Source organism: Numida meleagris, chromosome 25 (genome assembly GCF_002078875.1).
Source record: "Numida meleagris isolate 19003 breed g44 Domestic line chromosome 25, NumMel1.0, whole genome shotgun sequence".
NCBI classification, from domain to species: Eukaryota; Metazoa; Chordata; class Aves; order Galliformes; family Numididae; genus Numida; species Numida meleagris.
In genome coordinates, this window is record NC_034433.1 from 2252463 (window position 1) to 2262826 (window position 10364).

The window sequence follows — 10364 nt, forward strand, 5'->3', positions numbered from 1 at the left end:
CTCCCCGTTCCTCCCCCCGCTTTGTCTCCGGCCCCGTCTCCCAGCCAGGCAGACACAAAGAGCCTCTGACCTGGGAGGAGAAATTCGCCTTCCGGAGAAAATCCGCCCCAGCGCCCCGAGGTGCGCTTTCAGCAGCAGGGAATTAAAAATAGCTGCTGTGGCTCCAAGTCGGAGGCAGCTCTCCTTCCCTAATGAGTATAATTAGCGGAGCGCGGATGGAAGCGTGGTTCCCCGGCTGCTCCCCGTATCGCTCAGCGTCTCCGAGTGCCCCTCGGTGACATCTCCTCCACAGCACAACAGGGAAGTGGAGTTTTCCCACATCCAGGAGCTGTGCCGGGATCAGCTCCTTGGCTGCCCTGAGCTCTTCCTCCATCTCCGCCTCAAAATAAAGAGGTTCCGATGGAATTCATCCACAAACGCACATCCTGAGGCTGCTGGGTTATGCAGGAGCAAAGAGAAGTCGGATCTGGGACTTTTTTTTTTTTCCTGCTTGCTGTTGTCCGTTCCCTCGAGCACTCATAAATCCTGGCTGTACCAATGGGGGCTCGGGGGGGGGGGGGGCTAGGCAGGCTGCAGGCCCACGGGGACCCACAGATCCTCCTCCCGTGTCCACGTCTGACCTACAACAAGCAGAGCACCACCTCCCCATCCCCTGCTGCTGGGCTGCTCTCCCATGGGGACAGGCATGGGGACAAGGCCGCCTCTCCGCTCCGTGCCCCATCGGCCACCCCAGAGATCCACATTCTTCTTAAGCACTGATTTTGGCCACAGGTGAGCGCAGCGATGCGCCGAGGACGCAGCACGGTCCGCCCAGCGCATCCCTCCCTGTGCGTGGTGCAGACGAAGCCCTTCCGAGGGCAATGCACTGGGGATGTGTTGGGCAGCTCGTTAGCTGATGGGGCTAACGAGCTGCTCGGTGGGTTCCCTGCAGCCAGGGCTGGGTGCAGGGTGAGCTGCGGGTGCATCAGGTCGGGAGCGGCTGCACTTCTTGCAACATCTGCTCGGCTCTGACACGGTGCTCACTTGGGCTTTTTTTTTTTTTTTTTTTAATTGTCTTGATGTCCCTCATTTGCATAATCCCCACAATGCAGCGCAGCAGGACTTTTGCTCTGAGCTAATAAATAGATGACAAAAATAAATGTGTCATGTAAGATTTGCTTCCATTTCTTTCCCCCCCTTTGTGAGCGAGCTATCACCAAGACACGATGCTGGCGGAGCTGATCTCCCAGGAGCTGTCAGCCCGGGCTGCCATGAGCAGCCAAGCTTGCTTTGCCCATGGTACACAACTTGGCCAGATGTTAGACTGAGCTGTGTGAGCTGAGAGCAGCAGGAGGAGGAGGAGATGTCTGCAAAAGGCAAAGCTGCTGCTCCCCAGCGCCTCTGCATTGCTCCCTATGGAGGAGGTCCTGCACAATCCTCCCCAGGGCAGTGGGCATTCAGGAATCCCTCGCTGTGGTTGCAATGTGTCCACATCCAGGTGGGTGCTGGTGGTGCCCTGTTTTCAGAGTGGTTTTCTTCGAAATCACCGGGCACCGGCTCTCGGTGCTTGTAGTGGAGATGGCACCATTTAGGAAATTAGCTCCCTGAGCCAAGAAAAAGAGGGATCACTCAGCTGTGAGCATCCAAGGGGACTCCTGAGGCTGGAACAGCACCACGTGTTTGCTGCAGGATGACTCCCCCTGCAAGACTGTATTTCTCACTTCGAGGAATTTGGCTGGACGGCTCCCAGGGAGCCAAGGGGAACAAGCTCAGAGTCCTAAAGGAGAAGCTGCAATCCATGCCCAGGGCTCTGCATGGCTGCGTGTCCGTGGGGCTGGGATGCATGACAGCAACGTGGGGTCAGTGATGAACCTGCATAAACCATCTCCATGCAATGCTGGATGGGGATGTGAGCAGAGAGAGCAGCAGGATGCACTGGGTGCCTGATGGTTTAGAAGCTGGTTACTTTGCACTGGGTCCTGGCAGCTTTGTCTCCCCGCAGCCCTGTGAGTCGGGAGGATTCTCAGCTCTTATATAAAAGCATTTCCAGCTGAGTTGTTTGTGCCCGAAAACGTGAATCCTAAAGGGTAGGAGCTAGAAGAGAAATAAAGACCTGATAATATACGAGCTTCCTTTTCTTTTTTTTTTTCCCTTTTCTTTTAGAGCCCTGGCCTGCTTTAAATCACTTTTATGGCCGTACACAACTGCCTTCTGGCACGCGGATGCTCGAGCCTGGTGTTACCGAAAAGATGGATTCACAACTGCTGGTCAGGGGAGGAAGAAGCACTGCGTGTGCTTCCCGAACAGCCCGGTGAAAGAGCTCATCAGCTGGTAATCGGTATTTCTAATTGGTGGTAGCTAATTGGTATTTCACGTGTCCATGGATGGGGAACGGGGACCCCAAGCAGAGCGGCTCCGTGTCCCGGTGGAGAGCTCTGCACCCAGAGCTCCCAGCGCCGGGTGGGTTGGTGGGTGCAGTGCAGCTCAAGGCAGAGCCAGGGGGATGTCAGGAGGAACAAAAGGTGGAGAGAGGTGGAAATCAGATGAGCGATGGGCGCGAGGCGCGGAGGAGCGCAGAGCATCCCTCCAGGATGCGGCGGATAATTTCCCCCTTCCCCAAAGCACCGCGGGGATGGGATGGGATCATCCGTCTTCATTACATCCCTAGGACAGGCTCTGTCAGGGCACAGAGTGAAGGCAATCAATAGCCCCTGGGCTCATTGCGTGCCAGGCCGTGCTGCATACGCGTGCTGGCCCCGCTCCCTGCATGGCACTGCTCGCCGTGGCACAGAGGAACCACTCCAGTGTTTTATTTTCCCCTTCTTGCCATAGCCTGGCACCTTGCTGATTCTTTTCCATCAGCACCCGACAAAGCTCCTGCATGAAAAGCCCCCCAGAAGAACCTCTATCCCCCACTGAAGCACCGACCTGCCCACGTGCAATCACAAGGGCCCACTTAGGCTGCAAACCGAATTCACACCCAGTGCCCACAGCACCCAGGGTCCCTCTGCAAAGGCACCCAGAAGCTACAACAGAAGCTACGCACGGGACGCGCTCCTTGTCCCCTCTGCACCCATGCATAGGAAAAGGAACAGAACAAAAGGAAGAAAGAAAGGGGAAGGTCCAAGCAGCAGGTGATGCTGAGCCCCAGCAGCACTTGGGCTTGCACCCCTGTGTGTCCCACCGAGTGCCCACCCTGGCACCATTCCCCGGGCAGGTGCCTGCACGCATCCTGCTTTGCAGCAGGGAGATTCAGTGTTTGCAAGGCAGCTTTCAGAGCCCCGCGCCCAGGCCCCTGCTGCAAAGCAGAAGTCTCACCCAAGATGAGCCCCATCCATCTTCCTCTCAGCTCGGCCGTGCGGCTGAAAACAAGCCAATAAAGTAGCAATCACCTTGGAGCAGCAGCAGCTCTATTAAAGCGCAGCGGGATGCGGCACCTGCGCCCCGGCCCCACGGTGCAAACCAAAGCCACGAAGCCTCCCCCTGCTCATTGTGCCCCATGCCACGGTGTGAGGAGCCAGCCCCGTGGCCTCAGTACAGAGCAAAGCCTGGCTGCACCCCGCTCTGCTCCTCCAGGGATGCTGCCTGTCCATGCAAAGCTCCCAGCCTGCAAAAAGAGCAGCGGTCACCTCGCACCTCTGCCCTGTCCCAGCAGCTCTCAGGCCCCAGCACCCACCAGGACCCCCACCCCCCGGCTGGGGCTGCTCCTGTGCCTCTTCGAGAGGCAGAAGGGGATCACACGGATGCGATGTGCTGGATGTTTGCATCAGTCCCCGTTGCAAACCCTCGTTTGTCATGTAGATCTCCTGGCATTTTTTTAAAGGGTAGATTAATTTAGGGGAGTTCTCGGATCCAATTTCCTCTGGCAATGGCTCTATTAGGCTGCGCACAGCAGAGATACAGGCTCCCGTCCTCCTGCTGCTACTGATGGAATTTGATTCCACGCTGCCAAATCTGCAGGGCTGCAAACACATTCTCACTCTTGATTAATGTGAGTAATTTCTGCTTGAAAGAAGGTTGAAATGAGCAGCCAAGGGGAAGCGAGCGGTGAGGGTTCCCCCCCACATCCCTCCTCCTCCCCCATCCCTCGCTGCTGTTTGCATTTTCCCAGCTCTGGCATAGGGCTGAGGGATAAACAAAAAGGCTGGCCCCATTTCAAGAGCAGCAGAAGGTGTGGGAGCAGGGGGCACCTCGCCGGGCACCGGGGTGTGCTGTGTGCCTGCAACGTAATGCGATGCAAGGGGAGAGGTTTGGGGTTGGGAGGAGGAGCAGCACGGGGGGGTTGCATGGGGTGGGCTGCACGTGGAGGTGCCTGCAAAGCTCTCCGGGTGTGCACGGGTCTGGGGAGCTGCTGTATTGCTGCATGCCAAGGTGGGGTGTGACCCTGCTCAGCACCCACAGCCCCACCTGCCCCACACGGAGCTGTCGTGCCACGGTGCCAGGTGCAGTGGGAGCTGTGCCCCAGTGACGCCCTGGCTCCTCCGTCCCCTCCCTTGGGAGCGGCGGTGGCTGTGCATCTCCCTTTCAATTTATTTTTATAAGGAAGGAGGGAGAGAGAGAGTCACATCCTAATCTGGCAAAATGTCAGGGAGTGATTCAGAGAAGAGGCGAGCAGCAGAGAGAGACAGCCCACACGGGAGAATTGTTTCTGATTTCCAAATGTCAGCATGTCCTTTAATTAAATGCTGATTAACAGGGGACGTGATCCCTCGCTGCTGGTAACGCCGCGCTCCGCGGGGCTGCAGGGCGATGCCACAGGCTGTGTGCACCCATGGGATCAGCTGAGGGAACAAGGTCTGGGGCTTGCACTGCTCCACTGGCACTGGAAGGTGCTGGTTCTGCTGCTGTGTGTCTCGGTGACACGGGGGGGACCCCTCTTGTGCCCTGTCCCCTCTGCCCCGTCTGCCTTCTGAGCAGGGCTGTGATTGCACCTGTGGCTTTTTTTTTATCTCTGGGTGGAAGTTGCATCAGATCGACCGTAGTGAAACTGCGTGCAAACCCCGATGGGAATGCTCTTACTGCTGTCTGAGCAGCTCTTTTCTTCCTCAGCTTCTGCCTGTTTTCCCTACGCTTAAGCAAAGCTGCAAAAATGCCGTGGCATTTTGGATTGCCAGACACATCGTCGCGCTTGGGATCCTCCGAGACACCATTGCATTTGGGATCCTCCAAAACACCGTTGCATTTGGCATCTCCAAAAACACCTTATGCATCTAACAACATCCCGAAGCGCTCTCAGCTTCAGTGCTGCTCTTTGTCCTCCGGGCACGCCTGGCCTTGAAGTCAGCAGAGGTTATCTCTGAGGTTAGGAGAGCTGTGTCTGCCCTGGGGGATGGCAAACTCTCCCTGACCCTAAAAGCAGTGAGCAAAGGTGCAGTCCCAACTGCAGCTCCTCTGCCTGACCCCATCCCCTTGCCCTGGGGTGGATTTGCCCCTGTGGTGCAGGGAGGTGGCACATGGGTGCAGCAGCTCAGTGGCACTTGGGATGGTTTGGGTTCTGTGCTGGGTGCTATAGGGCTGGCCGAGTTTTGTAGGGCTGCTATAGTGCTGCTGAGTGCTCTAGGGCTGCTGTAGGTTTATAGAGACCATGGGGGCACGCTCTGCTCTGCACCCCAAGCATCTGCTGACCACAAGTTGCACGCTGAGGCTCTCAGCCTGCTCACAGACATTCACCCTGCACAGCCCCACATCGCACCATGTGCACGGAGCACCTCGTGCAAGCAAAGCCCGCGAGGTCGTGGGGCTGCAATCACATGCCAAAACGGGGCTAAAGCTGAAGAAACAGCCTGCACTTAAAATCACACTTTCCAGTACAGGAGAGGAAAAGCTTTCCGTGCTTATCTCCCCGTCTCCGCACCATGCACCGCTCTGCACGTTGCCCTCTTCTTTCTTCCCTTCCCATCTCCTTGCAGAGCAGCACAGCCCATGTGCGGCTTTGGGTCCCGGTGCCGCCCAGTGCCACCCAGTTCAGCCCGGTGCCCACACAGCTCACAGCAACAAGTGCATCCCGCAGCGCTGCCTCCTATTCCCAAGCGCCACCTGACGGCACCGTCCCCGGCACTGGGATATCAGACATCAGCACAGACACAAACCAGCCCCACTCCGGCACCGGGGCCGTGGGGGTGGGAAATAGCAGCAGTGCATCCCTGGGCGCAGCACCCTGCCCGCAGCACCCTGCCCTGCACTGGGGCAGAGCGGAGCTGTGATTGCTCACGCTGGCTGCTCTCTTGCTTCTCAAGAACACCAAAGTTCCTCCAAGCTGCCCAGAAGCCAGGCAGGTGCCGCGTGGGGCACCCCCGTGGCTGTCCCCTCTTTAATTCTGCTTGAGAAAACAGCTTTGTGTGCATAAGTCTGGGGGGCAGTGAGCCCCACGCGCCTCCCACCCAGCACTGGGGAAGAAGTCACTTTCTTCCGCCCCCGAGCAAGGGGCTTTGCCACACTGGTGTCAGCCCCTCTGCCCTCTGCCTCTGCAGAGATGCAGCCAGACACTGCTCGGGGGCCCTACAGTTGTCAAAACCCCCCTCCCCACCCAAAGGAGACGGCATCCCCCAGCACAACCCGGGGTCAGCGCACAGTGTGGTTTGCACAACCCACATGGGGGGTTCAGGGCTCCTCCCTCTCCACCCCCCAGCCTGGCACCCCGTTACAGGGTCAGATAAAGGCAGCACCAGCCCAGGGTGCGCTCTGAGAGCAGAGCCCCGGGAGCGAGGAATAGAACTCAGCCCTAGGAAACGGAATAGAACTCATCAATAGGAAGCAGAGAATAGAACTTCCCTTCCTGCCCATCCCTCCCTGCCCCTCTGGGAGCGCCGGCTGCTTGGTAGGGGGGCAACACCCACGTGGGGGAACCCCTCACTGCACCCCGAGCACGGAGCAGGGCAGCACCCGGCTCCCCGAGGACGGATCTTACCGGGGGGATCCCAGCTCAGCGCCCGGCAGCAGCCGATATCGCCGTGCCCCACGAGTGCCACCGGGACACCAACACGCAGACAGCGACACGACGGCACCCGGCGGGAGGCAGCGCGGCGGGGACCGTATGGGAGGGGTGGGAAGGGGATGAATCATTTCGACGGAGCCAGATTTCCATATTCCCCCTGCTGGAAAATTCAAGTCTGCTCCGAGTTTGCATCCCAAATGTGATGGCTTTCGGATCCCCGCCTCGGAAGGACGTACCTCTCAGCAGCCGGCCCTGCCGGGATCGCTGTCCATGCTGTCCACCTGCCCGCGGGCGCTGCCTTCTGTTCCCGCTGAGCATCGCATTGGCTTTGAACGCGGAGATAGTTAAAAGCTGCAACTTAAGGTCTCGACGCAGGGGGGGGGGGGGGGGGGGGGTTGCGGGGAGGTGGACGGACTCACTGAGCATGAGAAGCAGCCATTGGCTCTGCCTCCCCACCGCTCTGCCAGTGGGTTAGGCTGCACATGTGTCAGCCTTCCCCCTGCTTCCCCATCGCCGTGCTTTGTGCTGGGCGGGCAGTGCTTCTTGCTGGGGTTGGAATCCCCCAGATTGCACCTGCCCCCCGCACTGGAGTGGATGCTGCCCCAGAGCCACCCCGTGCTGTGCACCATATGGCACAGGGCATTTAATTTCCTTCGGGACAGCGATGCACAGAGCCAGCAGGTTTCTTCATAGGCCTTTGGTTAACCCCCAGTAGACCCAGCCGTGCCAACTGCCCGCATGGGCGGAACAAAGCGCTTCCCAAACGCACCACTCCCTGCTTCCTTCCCATTCGTGTGGAGCTCTTCCTTTGAGCCGCAGCCAGGGCAGTAGGATCAGGTCCTGCTTTCAAGCTCTGTATCCGGGCAGGTGAGATCTGGCTCCTGGAAGAGGAGCCCAGCTCCGGTCCTTCACACCCTGCCTACCTGCTCGGCGTCAGCCCGTGCGAGATGGTTCTTGCCCAGTGAAATAGCTGAGCCTTTAAGTCAGCAACAATGCGAGAGGCCAGCGGCTCTGCAGGGCTCTGCACGCACAGGCGGAGCTGCTGAGCTTCCTCAGGTCCTCCTGGGACAGTTTCCTCTGCAATCCACTTTCCTTGCCACGTGTGAATCCCTTAACAACATGCGAGTGCCCTGCTTGGACACATCCCTGTGCAATTGCACTGAGCCGTGCCATGGCTCCTAGCTAACAGCTCCCTGATAGCTCTCCCCCCATTCAAGCTGAGGCTGGGTTGTGAGCTGCATATTTGAGCACGAGTGGCAGCGAGCAGCCCAGCTGCCTCTTCTGCTGGAAGGTCCCCAGTGTGCACAGCGCTGTGACAGCAGGGACTTCATGCAGCGAGGCCCTTCTGCTTCTGCACGGGGAGCTGAGCCCATTGCCTGGTGCCTGCGGTCACCAAGGAGCAGCCGCTGCCTCGCCGAGCTCCTCGCCTCGAATGCAGCACTGCAGCGTCACAGTGGCACTGGGGTCCGTGTGCTGGCAGAGGGAGGAACAATCGCATCACGTCGTGCACATCAGGAGCGTGGCGAATGGATTTGCAACCTTCGTGGACTTTGTTTTTGAACAAAAGCACGGAGCGCTGGAAATGTGATCGCTTTACGCTGCTCCTGTCGCAAAACAAAAAGCGGGGTCCTGCTCACCCCTAGCAAACACTGAATCATTCCCCTCTGTTTGCAGATCCCACCGGAGAAATCTTTCTGTTTGTTTTGCTCTTTGGTGGAGCTCAAGATTGCATTGTATCAGCTGGGAATGGAGGTTTGCTGTGAGGTCGATGCATGGGATGGAGATGCTGGCAGCGCTGCTGGACCTGGGATATTGCTTCCCAGAAGTGAAGACCCGAAGCAAACTGAAGCTGCTTGCACGGAGGCACGTTGGACACCGCTGAGGAGGGGCAGAATGCATTAAGGCAGCACTGGGATGAACAGTGAGATGAAATCCTGCAAATTCGCGGTGCGGTGCAAGAAGTGCAATGCTTGCACGACCTGTAATGTGGTTAGACTGTTTGCAACGCAGCCCTGGCTGCAGAAGTTTGTCAACCTTGCAAGTTCCTGGAGCTGCTGCAGCTCAGATGCAGCGAACGTGGAGAAAGCTGCTTTGAAAAGAGCGATTGCATCCTGCCGAGAGCGCGCACCGAGTCGGATTTCTGTAGCCCTGAGCTCCACAGAGGCCAGGGGGCAGGGATGAGGATCCCCGCGGGGTATTTCAGTGCGGTGCAGCGATTCCCGACGCCGTGCATAGGGAGGGGAAGCGCCGACCGCTTCGAAGGTGTTTTTCCCAAATCCACCCGCTAGCGGGCAGCAGGAGAAGAGCTGGGGGAAGGAGGCGACCCCTGGGGATTGCGAGGGAGGGGTCTTCTGTCTTAAAAAAAAAAAAAGTCTTGAACGCGAAGCGTAACAGCTGCGGCCCGGAGCAAAGCAGCAGATGTGTCACCCCCCCACACCCCGCGCAATGAGAACAGCCAAAAATGCGGCGCGGTGCTGGGAAATCCGGGCTGTGGGGGTTTCCTGGAGCACTGAAGCTCTGGTAGGGGACCGGGTGCCGCAGCTCAGCCCGGGTGGGGGTGAAGGAGCCGGCAGTGGAGTGGCACAGCCCCGTCCCTGCCTGGAATTGGGCCGACGGGCGCAGCCTGGCGCTTGGCAGACCGTCGTTCCTGCAGAGGGCCACGAGGTGGAAGCATTTTCCAAAAACTCCTGCGGTGCCCTGGGATCGTGGGGAGCTCACCTCTGCACGGAGCGGGGCTGCGGGGGGGCGGGAGCTGCTGGGAAAGGACGAGCGGGGACACGGGGCGCAGGGACGGAAGCCCATCTCCAGGGAAAGGCTCAGCCCGTGGCGTCAGCCGCTGCCATCTCCGAGCCGCCGGGGTAACCTGGGATGTCTGATCCATCCCCTGCATCTCTCCACCGCAGGGGAAGGCGTCCTGCAGCGTGCAGCTCCGGGCCGGGGGTGCAGGAGCATCCCCGCACAGGAGAGGTTCCTCCTCCTCCAAACAGAACTTGGAGACCTGGATCTGCGGCAGCTCTGTGCCTCCCACTCCCTGTCCCACTTCACAGAGGGGCATTGCAGATACCCACACACCCCCCTAATCCCTCCCCCTCTCCCCATGCACCAAGTCCTGCTGCTCAACATCCTCCTTGTTTCCTACCCGAGGTGATGCAGCTGGGAGCAAGTTGTGTTGCATGGCACAACATCGTGCTCAGCCCTGCTTTGCCCAGCTCAGCACAGGCTCTGCCTGCTGCATTACACCCATCAGCTGTGCCTTATCAGGATGGGGAACAGGGAGCTGCTCCAGCCCCACTGGCCCTCCCAGCTGGGCAGGGATTGCTGGCACCATGCAGTGCATGGCAGATATCAGTGGTTCTGTCCCAGCCAGGAGAGCTCTGCTGCTGCCCAGGGTCTGGCACCAAGTGCACAGCTCCTGTGCACATCCTGATGGCCGTAAGCAGCGAGACCTCCC

The 10364-nt window shown here is 58.9% G+C and overlaps 1 long non-coding RNA gene across 2 annotated transcripts in view; it reads right to left on the bottom strand.

Moving 5' to 3' along the window:
* The window catches only part of LOC110388258, a 25196-nt gene extending 17900 nt beyond the window's left edge, over positions 1–7296 (bottom strand). Inside the window, exon 1 of one of the 2 annotated variants that reach the window (XR_002432831.1) lies at positions 7150–7296. This is a non-coding gene — a long non-coding RNA (uncharacterized LOC110388258). Of the gene's footprint in view, positions 1–6886; positions 7067–7149 lie in introns of those variants that run through there. The other variant, XR_002432833.1, reaches the window with a different exon arrangement.